This window comes from Nannospalax galili, unplaced genomic scaffold, assembly GCF_000622305.1.
Source record: "Nannospalax galili isolate Female #2095 unplaced genomic scaffold, S.galili_v1.0 scaffold1382, whole genome shotgun sequence".
NCBI classification, from domain to species: domain Eukaryota; kingdom Metazoa; phylum Chordata; class Mammalia; order Rodentia; family Spalacidae; genus Nannospalax; species Nannospalax galili.
In genome coordinates, this window is record NW_008348397.1 from 83,407 (window position 1) to 97,585 (window position 14,179).

The following is a 14,179-nucleotide window of genomic DNA, read 5'->3' on the forward strand; positions in this document are numbered from 1 at the left end:
AAGGCCAAAGGGGGCAAAAAAAAAACCCTTTTTAAAAAAAAAAAAAAAAAAAAAAAAAAAAAAAAAAGCAAAAAGAAAAAAAGAAAGAAAAAAAATTTTTTTTGGCCTTTTTGACACAGGGTCTCCCTGTAGCTCCAGCTGTCCTAGAACTCACTATGTAGACCAGGCTGGCCTTGAACTCACAGAGATCCGCCTGCCTCTGCCTCCTGAGTGCTGGGATAAAAGGGGTGTGCCACCATGCCTGACAGAAAGAATGTTTTTAAAAATCACTGTGGGTACTGAAGAGATGTCTCAGTGGTTAAGAACATGGGCTACTCTGGTAAAGGACCTGGGTTTGGTATTGAGCACCCACATGGCAGCTAACAACTGTCTATAACTCCAGTTCCAGGGAATCCAACACCCTCTCTGGCCTCCATGGGCATTGCACACATGTGTTGTACTTACATCCATGAAGGCAAAACATTCATACACATAAAATGAAAATAAATTTTTAAAAGTTAAAAAAAAAATCACTGTGGACTAAACCTGAACCAGAGCAGTGGAGGAACCAAGAGGATTAGAAGTCCCAGCAACATGACAATAGTCAGAGGCCTCAGTTTCTCCACCCTTGGCACTTTTTCTGTTTGTTTCTTAAATCCTTGACAAGAAGAATTGACATCAGAATTGGGCCTTCCCCAGTACTTGATCTCAAGCCTAGCAAAGAGAATAACCCAGCCCTTGTCCAACCCCAGGTTAAGGGTGTGGTGAAGAAAAGAGATCCTTGATTTGAAGGCCTGCCATCACCTGGTAGAATCTCATCTGATAGGGTGGGACTTTACAGCAGCTATTTGCCTTGGAGTCTTAGCAACATAAGTAACTGAAGACCAAAATCCTCTGTTGCCAGCCTCCCTAGAGTCTGTGTTACTGTCAAGAGCAACACACTTAAAAAGCAGAGGGGAGGCCGGGCATGGTGGTGCATGCCTTTAATCCCAGCATTTGGGAGGCAGAGGCAAGGCGGATCTCTGTGAGTTCAAGGCCAGCCTGGTCTACATAGTGAGTTCCAGGACAGCTGGGGCTACAGGGAGACCTGTCTCAAAAAGACCAAAAAAAAAAAAAAAGCAGAGGGGGCCAGGTGTGGTGGACCAAGCCTACTGTTATCCCAGCATTGAAGAGGTGGAGGCCAGCTATGTAGTGAATTTGAGGATAGCCTTGGCTACATGAGACTCTGTCTCTAAACAAAACAAAGTGTAGGGAAAGCTAGAAATTGGCTTCTGATCTGCTTATTCACAAGACTCAACTGAAAGTTGCCTTGTCCCTAATAAACAACATCTGAGGTGAAGGAAGAGAGACTGTTAATAAAGCAACTTGGGACCTTTCATTTGCAGATAATGCATTTCCCAGGAAAACAGTCTTGGTGTGGAGCCAGCTTTTAAAATCTGCAGCCTTCCTTTTAAAATTTTTTTTAATATAAATACAATCTAAGATGGTAAATGGTGACATCTCTGTATCCTAAATTGACTCAAAGAAATCAAAACGAAAAAAGCAATTGAAACTGCACATATCCTTTAGCCCTGGGAAGCCTGCACCAGCAGGTTCCTGGATATGGTCTATTTTAGTTCAAAGTGCAATCACACTGTATAAAATACACATTCACTGAGAATTAGAGAGACATGGCACAGATACCCCAGGAACCTGACATCAGGAATTAGGACAGGCCAAAAAAAAAAAAAAGGACAAAGTTCTTTAGGCAAAAGATACAATTTAAACCATCCAAGTGAGATTTATGTTCTTCTTGCCCCAAACCTATGTTAGCTCAGAACTGGAAGCCACAATTCTATTGATGTTGCATCAGGAAACATCAGACGAATTCTGTGGTGTTTTTGTCCTGTTGTGCCTCTGGGCCAAGAGATACCAAAATACATTATCTCTTTTTAACTCTGTGTACTTTGGCTGAGTGATTCCTTGTCTTTTTTTTTTTTTTTAATGTGTGTATGTGTTTTGCCTGCATGTATGTAAGTGCACTAGTGTCATGCAATGCCTATAGAGGCCAAAAGAGGACATTGGGATCCCCTAGAACTGGAGTTATAGACATCATGTGGGTGCTGGGAACCAAATATATGTCCTCTGCAAGAACAGCCCACTGAGTCATCTCTCCAGCCCCATAATTCATCATCTTATCCTAAACCAAGAAGAGCTCAGTAGATGGAAGGGAAGTAACAGGATCAAAGAAGTAGAAGAGGAACTGCTGAAAAAAGGAATGAATGTTTTACAAAAAGTGCTGTTATTATTACTGTTTGCTAGGGCAGGTAATTTTTTTTGCTCTATAAACCCTTGCCCCCTTTTATTTTTTCCAGGAATTAGAATATTATACTTCTAGCCAGGTTGGGTCCAGACATGAATTTTGCAAGTTGTGATCCTAAAAGCATATATGGTTCATCCTTCACCAAAAAAGGAATTCAGAGGGGCTGGAGATGACTCAGCCATTAGAAGCACTTGCTGTTTCCAGTACCTACATCAGGTGGGTCACAGCCACTTGTAACTCCAGCTCCAGGGGACCTGATGCCCTCTTCTGGCCTCCAAGGTCAGAACTGGAGATACAGAGACAGACAGACAGACAGACAGACAGACACACACACACACACACACACACACACACACACACACACCATCTTACAAAAAGATGTAACCTTGATCTTTAAAACAAAAAAGAGGGGTTGGAGAGATGGCTCAGTGGTTAAGAGCACTGACTACTCTTGCAGAGGACCCAGGTTTGATTCCCAGCACCTACATGGTGGCTACTAGCTGTCCTTAACTCCAGTTCTGGGAGAATCCGAAGCCCTCTTCTGACCTCTGTGACATTGTACAACATGGGTGACTCACATACATGCAGGCAATACACTCATAAAATGAAAATAATAAATATTTTTTTTAAAAAAAGAATTCACGCCAGGCGTGGTAGCGCACACCTTTAATCCCAGCACTTGGGAGGCAGAGGCAGGTGGATCTCTGTAAGTTCAAGGCCAGCCCAGTCTACATAGTGAGTTCCAGAACAGCTGGGACTACAGGGAGACCCTGTCTCAAAAAGACCAAAAAAAAAGGATTCCGAGCTGGGGAGATGGCCCGCATACATACAGTTGAACAAATGAATACATGTGCGCACACACACACACACACTCACACACTAGAAATTCAGCTAGAGTGGACACTGGCCCAGCATTTATGAGGTCTTAGGTTCATCCCTTCTGCCCAAGCACTGCCCAATCAAAAGAACATGGAAGTGAAAAGGAAGGAATTCGAATCCAAATGGTAAAATCATCAAGTCTTCTGATTTCCATAACCTTTCTCCTCCTTCATAGTAAAGGATCATAAAAACATAGCTTGCCTGGGGTGTGGTGGTGCACGCCTTTAATCCCAGCACTCGGGAGGCAGAGGCAGACGGATCATTGTGAGTTCAAGGCCAGCCTGGTCTACATAGTGAGTTCCAGGACAGCTGGGGCTACAGGGAAACCCTGTCTCAAAAAGACCAAAAAATTTTTTTGAAAAAGCCGGGTGTGGTGGCACATGCCTTTAATCCCAGCACTCGGGAGGCAGAGGCAGACGGATCATTGTGAGTTCAAGGCCAGCCTGGTCTACATAGTGAGCTCAGGTCAACTGAGACTACAGAGAGACCCTGTCTCAAAAAGACAAAAAAAAAAAAAATGCTACGTTACAAATCTTAAGATTCTTAAGCTGTGTTTTAAGGCTGGCCAAAATGAGTTGGAAGCAAGTTCATTTTTCTTTTTGTCATTGGTTCTTCAAATAAGAAAGGAGAGGAAACTGCCATAGGACAAAGATAGATTCAACAATTTGCCTGAGGTTAAACTGCAAAGTAACAAGTAAAGCCAGCATGAGAAGGTGAGAAGGGTTTCAGATGCCCGGCCCTATCCTCTTTCCAAATGCTCTTGCTGTCCTCTAACTGACAGAGGACGAGTGTTAATAAACAGAGGGACCACCTATGCTGTAGATTTTATAGGCCACTCCTGACTGTAAATGTTCTCTACTGTTGTCATAAATCATGTGGCATGTCTTGGAAATTCCAATATTAGGGCATTTGAGTTTAAAGAAAATACAAGGATTGTATGCCTGGGAATCAAAGCAAAGAGGGCACATGAACAGTTAGTGTCAATGTCAGATAGCAGGAAGGAGACAGAAAGATCTGATTGTTGGAATAACCAGGCAGCTCAAATGAGGGTAACAGAATCCAGTGCTGCAGAGTCAGCTGATGCTGAGTAGAACACTCTGGCCATGTGCTCAGGTAGGCTGAGAACAGGGTGGCTGATTTGTTGCTGTTCATTTGTTTGTGAGTCAGGGTCTCACTATGTAGCCCTGGCTAGCCCAGAACACTATGTAGACCAGACTGGCCTTGAACTTGCAGACATCCTCTTATCTTTGCCTCCTAGTGCTAGAAGGGCAAGCTTCTATGCTACCATGCCTGACCTGGATGGCTGTTTTTCAAGCCCCTCTGGAATAACAATACTCCATCAGGCTTCTCTCCAGGAGATCTGACAAGCCTTAGAAGGGCAAACAAGAGGATAATCCATTAGGGAAAGAGGAGGGGATGACTTCATCAGAACAAAATACTTTTTTTTTTTTTTTTGGTCTTTTTGAGACAGGGTCTTCCTGTAGCCCCAGCTGTCCTGGAATTCACTATGTAGACCAGGCTGGCCTTGAACTCACAGAGATCCACTTGCCTCTGCCTCCTGAGTGCACCACCACGCCCTGCCAGAAAATACATTTATTCAGCATTTTTGAAGACCTCAAACTGCTTTACCAAATCAAATCTGCTCATCCCTCACTAAGAATAGCAAACATAGATGGGCGTGGTGGCACACACCTTTAATCCCAGCACTTGGGAGGCAGAGGCAGGCAGATCTTTGTGAGTTCGAGGGCAGCCTGGTTTACATAGTGAGTCCCGGGAAAGCTGGGGCTACAGGGAGACCCTGTCTCAAAAAGACAAAAAAAAAAAAAAAAAAAAAGAATACCAAACCTAGCAAGGGAAACACATTTTTTAGGTCAACAATTCCAGGCTTTTAGCCCCTGAACCATGAACACCAACTTTGAAGATGCAAATGAAGTATATACTTATTTTAATGAGTATCCATTATTCTACCAAATGATTGGAAATATTTTTAAATGTTTTTCACACTGTAAAAGAGGCAGATTGGAAACCCATGGAGTGGAAGGTTCCATTCCACTCTCTTCATTGTGATCATTGCTAACCTCTCAGCACCCTATAGCAACTCTAAAGGAGCATTCTCACAAGCCAGCTCAGAGAGTTGCCAGAAATAAAATAGGGTGCTTAGCTAAATTGGAATATCATTTTCAGATTAGTTTATTCTTATTTATGTGTCTGTGTATATATACTACAAGTGTGAAGGTGCCCAAGAAGGCCAGAAGATGGTCTGATTCTCTGGAGCTGGAGTTATAGGCAGTTGTAAACCACCCAACTTGGGTACTAGGGACCAAAGTGGGTCCTCTGGAAGAGCAGCAAACTCTCTTAACCACTGAGCCACATCTCCAGTACTAAATTTGAATTTCAGATAACTAACCATTATGGGTTTTTGTTTTGTCTTCTTCTCTTCTTCTTCTTCTTCCTCCTTCTCCTCCTCCTCCTCTTCTTCTTCCTTCTTCTTCTCCTCCTCCTTCTCTTCCTCTTCCTCCTCTTCCTCCTCCTCCTCCTTCTTCTTTTTTTTGGTCTTTTTTGAGACAGGGTCTCCCTGTAGCCCCAGCTAGCTTGGAATTCACTATGTAGACCAGGCTGGCCTTGAACTCACAGAGATCCACCTGCCTCTGCCTCCCAAGTGCTGGGATTAAAGGTGTGTGCCACCACTCCTAGCTTATATTTGTACATTTTTACAAATGTACACACATACCTATAGAATCAAATTTGTGTCTCCAAATATCCTTCTGTGTGGTTCTATCCCCTGGAGCCTGGTCAGCCTACCAAAAGCCTCACCCTTAAACAAGACTACTCTCCCACTTCTAGTCGCCATTAGTTGCTAATACTTCCTCAGGTAGGGTTGGGGTTTCTGACCCACTTCACTATGTCTATTCTGGGATCTTGTCTGGTTTGAGCTTACATGGGACTTGTGCATGCAGTCACCATTGCTATGAATTTGCACAAGTAACTGATCAGTTGTCTGGAGAACTGTTTCCTGTGGTCTTCCACTACCTCTGGATCTTACAACCTTTCCTCCCCATCTTCTGCAATGATCCCTGAGCCTTGGGAGGCAGAAGTTTGATATAGGTGTCCTATTCTGGGAGCAGCCTCTTATTCTCTGCATGTTGGCCAGTTGTGATTCTACGTGTTAATCACCACCAACTCTCTGCTGAGAGCTGAGTGATGCATTAATCCATGAGTATAGAAATAAGTCATTAGGAGTCAGTCTTTCGTTACTCCCATAATATTCATGCCACTATTGCACTGTGGGCGTATCTTGCCAGGCCAGTTGTTGTAGCTCTCAGAGTTCACAACTGGGCAAGGTTAATGATTACTTTTCTCTTTAGGTACATGCATAACACCTTCCAGCACTATGGACACTAGCCAGTAGAGGTAGGGCTCTGAAGTCAGCACCACCTTGATGTCTCCTTGTTTGTTCTACAGCTCATATATGTGGTATCTTCAGTAATAGGGTCTTACCAACTGGTTCAGGTGGGTAATCAAGAGCAGGGGGGATGGCCAGTATTGTTTGAGGATGGGACCCCTAGTCAACAGCTTCAAAAGATAAGCTGTTGTTTGTTTTTGATTTTTTTGTTATTGTCTTATTTGTTAGCATTTTAGCAAACATCTCTAATATTTCATGGTACATACTTGTACTACAAATGCACAATAAATAGCTTATAATGATACTAAAAGTATTTGTCATTTATCAAAGTTCTAATTAATTTATTTATATGGTCCTGGGATGGAAGCTAGGGCCTTATGCATGCATCACCGGTACTGTTTTCAGATTGTAAAGAATGTAGCCAATGATGCTACAACTGTTTTGTTTTGTTTTATTTTGTTTTGAGAGGGTGTCTCATTATATCCCATGCTGCCTTCCAACTCACTATGTAGTAGAGGATGACCTCGAACTACTTTTTTTTGAGACAGGGTCTCCCTGTAGTCCCAACTGGCCTAGAACTCCCTATATAGACCAGGCTGGCCTTGAACTCACAGAGATCTGCCTGCCTTTGCCTCCTGAGTACTGGGATTGCAGGCATGCACCACATGCCCGGCCTTGACCTTGAACTTTTGATTTTCCTGCCTTCACCTTTGGAGTACTAAGACTAGAAGCTAGTGCCACCACCTTATGTGGCACTGGGGATGGAGCCCAGGGTTTTGTGTATACTAGGCAAGTAGTCTACCAGCTGAGCTACATCACTAGCTCCTGAACTGTTGGATTTATTTTAAAAAGGAATTTTAAAATAGTTTCTGTTTACAACAATCTTTTTCTTGAAAGTTAATTGGTGTTCTGTCATGTTTAATTTTTCAAACTATGAAATCCCTAAAAGGTTCACTGATTCTTTTTTTATTTTCCCATGCCCTGGAGTGTTTATCTTAGTAGAAAACAGCATAGGTTAATATCAACTGGCTCTGCAAAAATCAACTTGTCTCTCCAAATACTTCAAATATTTTACATACTATTTCTGAGATTAAATACTCCTGTTCAGAACAGGGTAATGATTGTGCCATGTTTTATTTGAACTTACTTTGAGAGTGATGCTGGCAAGATTATGTCAGGTGGCAGCCAAGAACTGATATACCATACTAAGAAAGCAATGATGGTTTTTTATTTCTTGTTCTTACCCCGGTACTATCTTAATATACTTTAAATTTTTCCACTTATCTGACAATGATGTAGGTAGACAATCTAGACCTGATTCTGCCACTCTTATAAATATCAAAGCTTTTCCAGGACAGCTGGGCCTACAGGGAGACCCTGTCTCAAAAAGACCAAAAAAAATGTATATATATATATATATATATATATATATATAAGCTTTAAAATGTTATTATATTTACTTATGTGGGGGAGGAGGCATATATATGCCATGTTCTACATGGAGATCAGAGGACAACTTGCAGGAGTCAACTCTTTCCTTCCACTATGTGGGTCCCAGGGATCAAATGTAGGTCATCAGGCTTGATGGCAAATGCCTTTTGCCCCCAAACTTAAAAAATGTAATAGAGAAGGTCTTGCTTCCTGGTGCCTTCTTGAAGATATAGAGCTTAGCTTCTGCTCCTCCTCCAGCCACCTCTGCCACCATGCCTCCCCACCAAGATGGACTGTAATTCCCCTGGAACTGTAAGCTCAAATGAATTCTTCCTTTCATTTAAAAAAAAATAGTAATAGAGAAGAAAAAAAAATACTATGAACAGTGAATGTTTATAGTACTTTGTTTTGTTTTATTTGCTTTTTTATTTTTTATTTATTATTTTTATTTTATGTGTATGTGTGTATTGCCTGCATGTAGGTAAGTGCACCCATCCTGCAATGCCAGTGGAGGTCAGAAGAGGCTGTCCCCTGGGACTGGAGTTACAAACAGTTGTTAGCTGCCATGTGGGTGCTAGGATTCGAACCTGGGTCTTCTGCAAGAACAACCAGTGTTCTTAACCTCTGAGCCATCTCTCCAGCCCCTGTTTGTTTGCTTTTTGAGACTGGGTCTCACATAGCAGTAGTCTAGTCTTGCCTAGAACTCACTATGTAGTCCAAGTTGAATTCTAATTCATGTCAATCCTCTGCCTCTCCAGTGCTGGGATTACAGATACGATCCAACATACCTGGCTTTCATAGGTTTAAAAATATTTATTGGGCTGGAGAGATGGCTCAGCAGTCAAGAGCACTGATTGCTCTTGCAGAGGACCTGGGTTCAATTCCCAGCACCCACATGGAGGCTATGAACCATCCTTAACTTCCTAGTTCCAGGGAAATCCAAAGTCCTCTTCTGACCTCCGCTGGCACCACGGGTGCACTCACATGCATGCAGGCAATACAATCATACACATAAAATAAAAATAATAAATAAATATTTTTAAAAATATTATTTATTTGTTTATTTACTTGTATGTGTGTGTGTGTGTGTGTGTGTGTGTGTGTGTGTGTGTGTGTGTGTGTGTGTGCGCATCAGTCAGAGGACAACTTTTGGAAGTCATTTCGTCCTTCTACTTTGTTGAAACAAAGTCTCTCTTGGGCTTTCTGTTAGTTGCTGTGCTGCATGCACTCTAGGTTAGCTGGTCCATGAGCTTCTAGGTGATTATCCTGTCTCCTTCACCTTCCAGCTCACCACAGGAGTATTGAGATTATAGCTTTTCATGTGTGAATTCTGGGAATCCAATATGGGTCATCAAGTTCACATGGCTAGCACTTTTACTCACTGAGATATCTCCCCAGCTCTCTCATATGATTTTAATACAGAAGTGTCCCAACATAATTTCATAATTTTATATTCTCTAGCACAGAGGAATACAATTGTTATCATTATCATTAATAAAATGATTTGTCAAGAAAATCATCTCCTCTTGTTTATTACATTTATTGAGTGCCTTGCATACACCTTTTTTTTTTTTTTTTGATCTTTTTAAGACAGGGTCTCCTGTCACCCCAGCTGGCTTGGAACTCACTATGCAGACCAGGCTGGCTTTGAACTCACAGAGATCGAGAGATCCACCTGCCTCTGCCTTCCAAGTGCTGGGACTAAAGGTGTGCACCACCACCCCCGACTCATTTATTCTTCTGTGTGTGTGAATGTGTGTGGAAGCCAGAGGTCAATGTCTGGTGTCTTATTTTATTGCTTTCTACCTTATTTTTTTGGAGATAGGATCTCTCACTTAACATGGAGCTCACTGATTCAGCAAGCTCCAGGGACCCTGTCTCTGCCTCTCTAGTGCTAGGATCACAGGCAACCATGCCTGGCTTTTTACATGGATACTGGGAATCATGGATGCTAAGGATCTGAACTCATGATTGCACGACAGGCACTTTATCAACTAAACCATCTCTGCAGCCCCCCTCCCACTATAAATTTTTTTTCATGTGTATATATAAATATTTAAGAATAACATAAATGCCAGGCATGGTTGTTAGCTGCCATGTGGGTGCTGGTATTTGAACCTGGGTCTTCTGCAAGAACAACCAGTGTTCTTAACTGCTGAGCCATCTCTTCAGCCCCCTGTTTGTTTGTTTGTATTTGAATTTATTTTCCAAAGGTTTCATGTAGTCCAGGCTGGCCTTCAACTCACTATGTAGCTAAGAATGGCCTTGAGCTTTACTTATTCTCAGACATCTGCCTCCTGAATGCTAGGATTTATAGTCATCTGTCATCAGGCTCGGCTGACAGTAAGTTGTGCGTGCATGTGGTATATATGTTTGTGTGGGTGTGTACACCTATGCATGCAAAGGTATGTATGTGTGTGCATACATGTCTAGCCAGATGTCAACACCGGAGGTCTTCCTTGTTCATTCTCCACCTTTTCTTTTTCTTTTCTTTTCTTTTCTTTTCTTTTTTTTTTTTTTTTTTCTTAGGTATTTTTGAGACAGGGTCTCCCTGTAACCCCAGCTGTCCTAGAACTCACTATGTAGACCAGGCTGGCCTTGAACTCACAGAGATCCACCTGCCTCTGCCTCCCAAGTGTTGGGATTAAACACATGCACCACTATGTCCAGCGTTCTCCACCTTTTTGAGACAGTGAACCTGGAGCTCATCAATTTGGCTAGGTAGACTGGCCAATGAGCTCCAAGGATTCAACTGTCTCCGTTGCCTTAGCACTGGGGTTACAGGTGTGTCACTAAGCCTGGCATTCAGATAGGTTCTAGGGATTCAAATGCAGATCCTCATGCTTGCAGAGCAGACACTTCACCAATTGAGCCATCTCCCCAGGCTCCTGGCAGGAAGTTTTTAAGAGTGTCCTTGGGCTCCAAACCTGAGGAAAGTAGATTAGTCTTTTTCTGTTGGTATAACAAAATATCTGAGCCTAAGTCATTAATTTAAAAATGGAGTTTAAACCAGACCTAGAGGCATGGGAGTCTCAGGCAGAAAGATGACCTGAATACATAGCGGGTTCCAGACTAACAAGTCAAACCTTGTCTCAAAAAAAAGAAGTTTATTTTTTTCACAGTTCTAGGGACTGAGACGTCCAACAGGCCAGAGTTGGTATCGGTAAGGGCTTTGTCACATCAGAATACAGAAAATGGTATCACATGCTAAGATGGAACAGGTATACTAGTTGGGGCTCTCTTTGTTTATTTATTCATTCATTCATTCATTCATTCATTATTTTATTTTTATTTTTTGAGACAGGGTCTCTCTGTTGCCCCAGCTGGCCTGAAACTCATTATGTGGATCAGGCTGACCTCTGTCTCACAGAGATCCACCTGCCTCTGCCTCCTGAGGGCTGAGTCTAAAGGCATGTACCAACCATGCCCAGTTCCCTTCCTCTTCTAATTAAAACAACTAATGCCACTTTGGTGGCCCAACCCTCATGACCTCACCTGATCCTTTACTTTCCTTTACATGAACCCACTTCCAAATGCCATTAAAATAATGAATTCAGGGATTGTGCCAGTCCATTTTGTGTTGCTATATCAAAATAATTGAGTTTGAATACTTCATATGGGAAAGAGGGAGCTGGAGAGATGGCACAGTGGTTAAGAACACTGACTGCCCTTGCAGAGGACCCATGTTTGGTTCCCCGCACCCACATGGTGCCTAACAACTGTCTGTAACTCCAGTTCCAGGGGATCTGATGCCCTCTTCTGTCCTTGGTGGGCATTGCATGACATGGGTACACTTACACACATGCTGGAAATTTACCATACACAAAAAATAATAAATAAGAGAATGGAGACATGGCTCAGTGGTTAAGAGCACTGGCTGCTCTTGCAGAGGACCTGGGTTCTATTTCCACCAGCCACATAGACGCTAACAATGGTCCACAACTCCAGTTTCAAGGGATCTGAAACCCTCTTCTGACCTTTGTGGGCATTGCACAGCACAGGTGCACTTATACACATGCAGGCGATACATTCATACATAGAAAATAAAATTTAATAAAATATTTTAAAATAATAATAAAATATTTTTAAAAGGAAAAAAGGGTGGCAGCAAGATGGCTCAGTGGGAAAAGGTACTTGCCATCAAGCCTGATGACCTGCTTTTGATCCCCAGAACCCTGACGGATGGGGAGAACTGACATTCACAGTTGTCCTTTGACCTCCACACATCCACCAAGCTGTACCCATACCCACACAATAAATAAAAGTAAACTAAAAAAGAAAGAAAAAAGGGAGATAAGAGAATTTCTATGAGTTTGAGGCCAGTTGGGCTACAGAGTGAGGCACATTTTTGTTTTGTTTTGTTTTTTAAAAAAAGGAAGAGTGTGAAAATCTGAGGGACAGTTGGACAGAAATTGGGCCGAGGACAAAGTTGAACTGTAGTACAGTGTAGAGGCCGCATCTGACCCCTAGAGAGCAAAGAACCTGATGACTGTCACAATTCTCTGAATTTGGTGAAGGGCTGGGTCCACATACTCCTGTGTTGATGATTGGATACAGCCACCATGAGAAGAGGGAGTGACCTTAGACAAGCTGAGGTAATCACTGAAGTAAGCTGACAGTGAAGGGCTGTTTGCTGGCAGCCTTCCCACCTGATGAGGAAGAAGTCTTTCATTCTGAAAGGAGAACCATAGCAATTACCAGAAGTCCCTTTCCATGGCTCATTGTTCATTCATGCATCTTTGTGAAGTATCTACTTGAGTCGTACCCATTTGTTTATTTAATTTTTTTTTTTTTTGAGACAAGGTCTCCCTGTATCCCCAGCTGTCCTGGAACTCACTATGTAGACCAGGCTGGCCTTGAACTCACAGAGATCCGCCTACCTCTGCCTCCCAAATGCTGGGATTAAAGGCGTGCGTCACCATGCCCGGCTTAAATTTTTAATTTTTTTTTTTTTTGTCTTTTTGAGACAGGGTCTCCCTGTAGTCCCAGCTGACCTGAACTCACTATGTAGACCAGGCTGGCCTTGAACTCACAAAGATCCGCCTGCCTTTGCCTCCCAAGTGGTGGGACTAAAGGCGTGCACTACCATGCCTGGCCAATTTTTAATTTTTTAAAAAATTTATTTCATAGGTATGAGTGTATTGCCTGCACCCATATCATGAAATGCCTGCAGAGGTCAGAAGAGGGTGTTGAATTCCCTGGAACCAGAGTTACAAACAGTTGTTAGCTGCCCTGTGGGTACTGGGAACCGAACCAGGGTCCTCTGCAAAAGCAGCTTGTGTTCTTAACCACTGAGCAATCTCTCCACCCTTTAATTAATTTTCTTAATGATATCTTTTATTAAAAAGAAATTTTGGGGGGCTGGAGAGATGGCTCAGTGGTTAAGAACACTGTTCTTGCAGAAGACCGGGGTTCGAATCCAAGTACCCACATGGCAGCTAACAACTGTCTGTAACTCCAGTTCCAGGGGATCTGACAGCCTTTTCTGTCCTCCGCAGGCATTGCATGACACGGGGGCACTTACCTACATGCAGGCAATAGACACATACACATAAAATAAAAATTAAAAAAAAAAAATGAGCCAGGCGTGGTGGCATACACCTGTGGTCTGAGCACTTGGGGGCCGGATCTCTGTGAGTTCCAGGCCATCCTGGTCTACATAATGAGTTCTAAGCCAGCTGGGCCTACAGAGAGACTCTATCTCAAAAAAATTCCACCCCGCCCCCTACAAAAAAGAATATTTCTTCCTTCCTCCCTAACCTGAAAAAAGAGGAAAAACAAAACAACAACAAACAAAATAATACCTTCACATTATCGAAACAGCAAAAGAAGATTAAACACAAGTCCATAGTACACAAGTGCATAGAGTCTGCCTCCTGGGATGGCTCAGGTGAGAACAGCCATCTACAGGCAGGGAAATGCCTCTGGTCACTAGTGATTTTTCCCATCAGCATCTCTCATCACAGTTTCCAGAAAAGCTGCCAAAAAAGAACAGGAATTAGCATTTCACACAACCCCTCCCACATGCAAACACATACACTCAGGGAGCTTGGCACTTTTCCCAATTTCTCTTTGCCCTCCTGCCTTCCCTTTCCTCCCACCATTCCAGATAAACTGGCAAGGTGTCTGACTCACCTTGAGTAAAAGACTTTAATTCTCTGGAAGCAGCTTCCCTTTGCCAACAC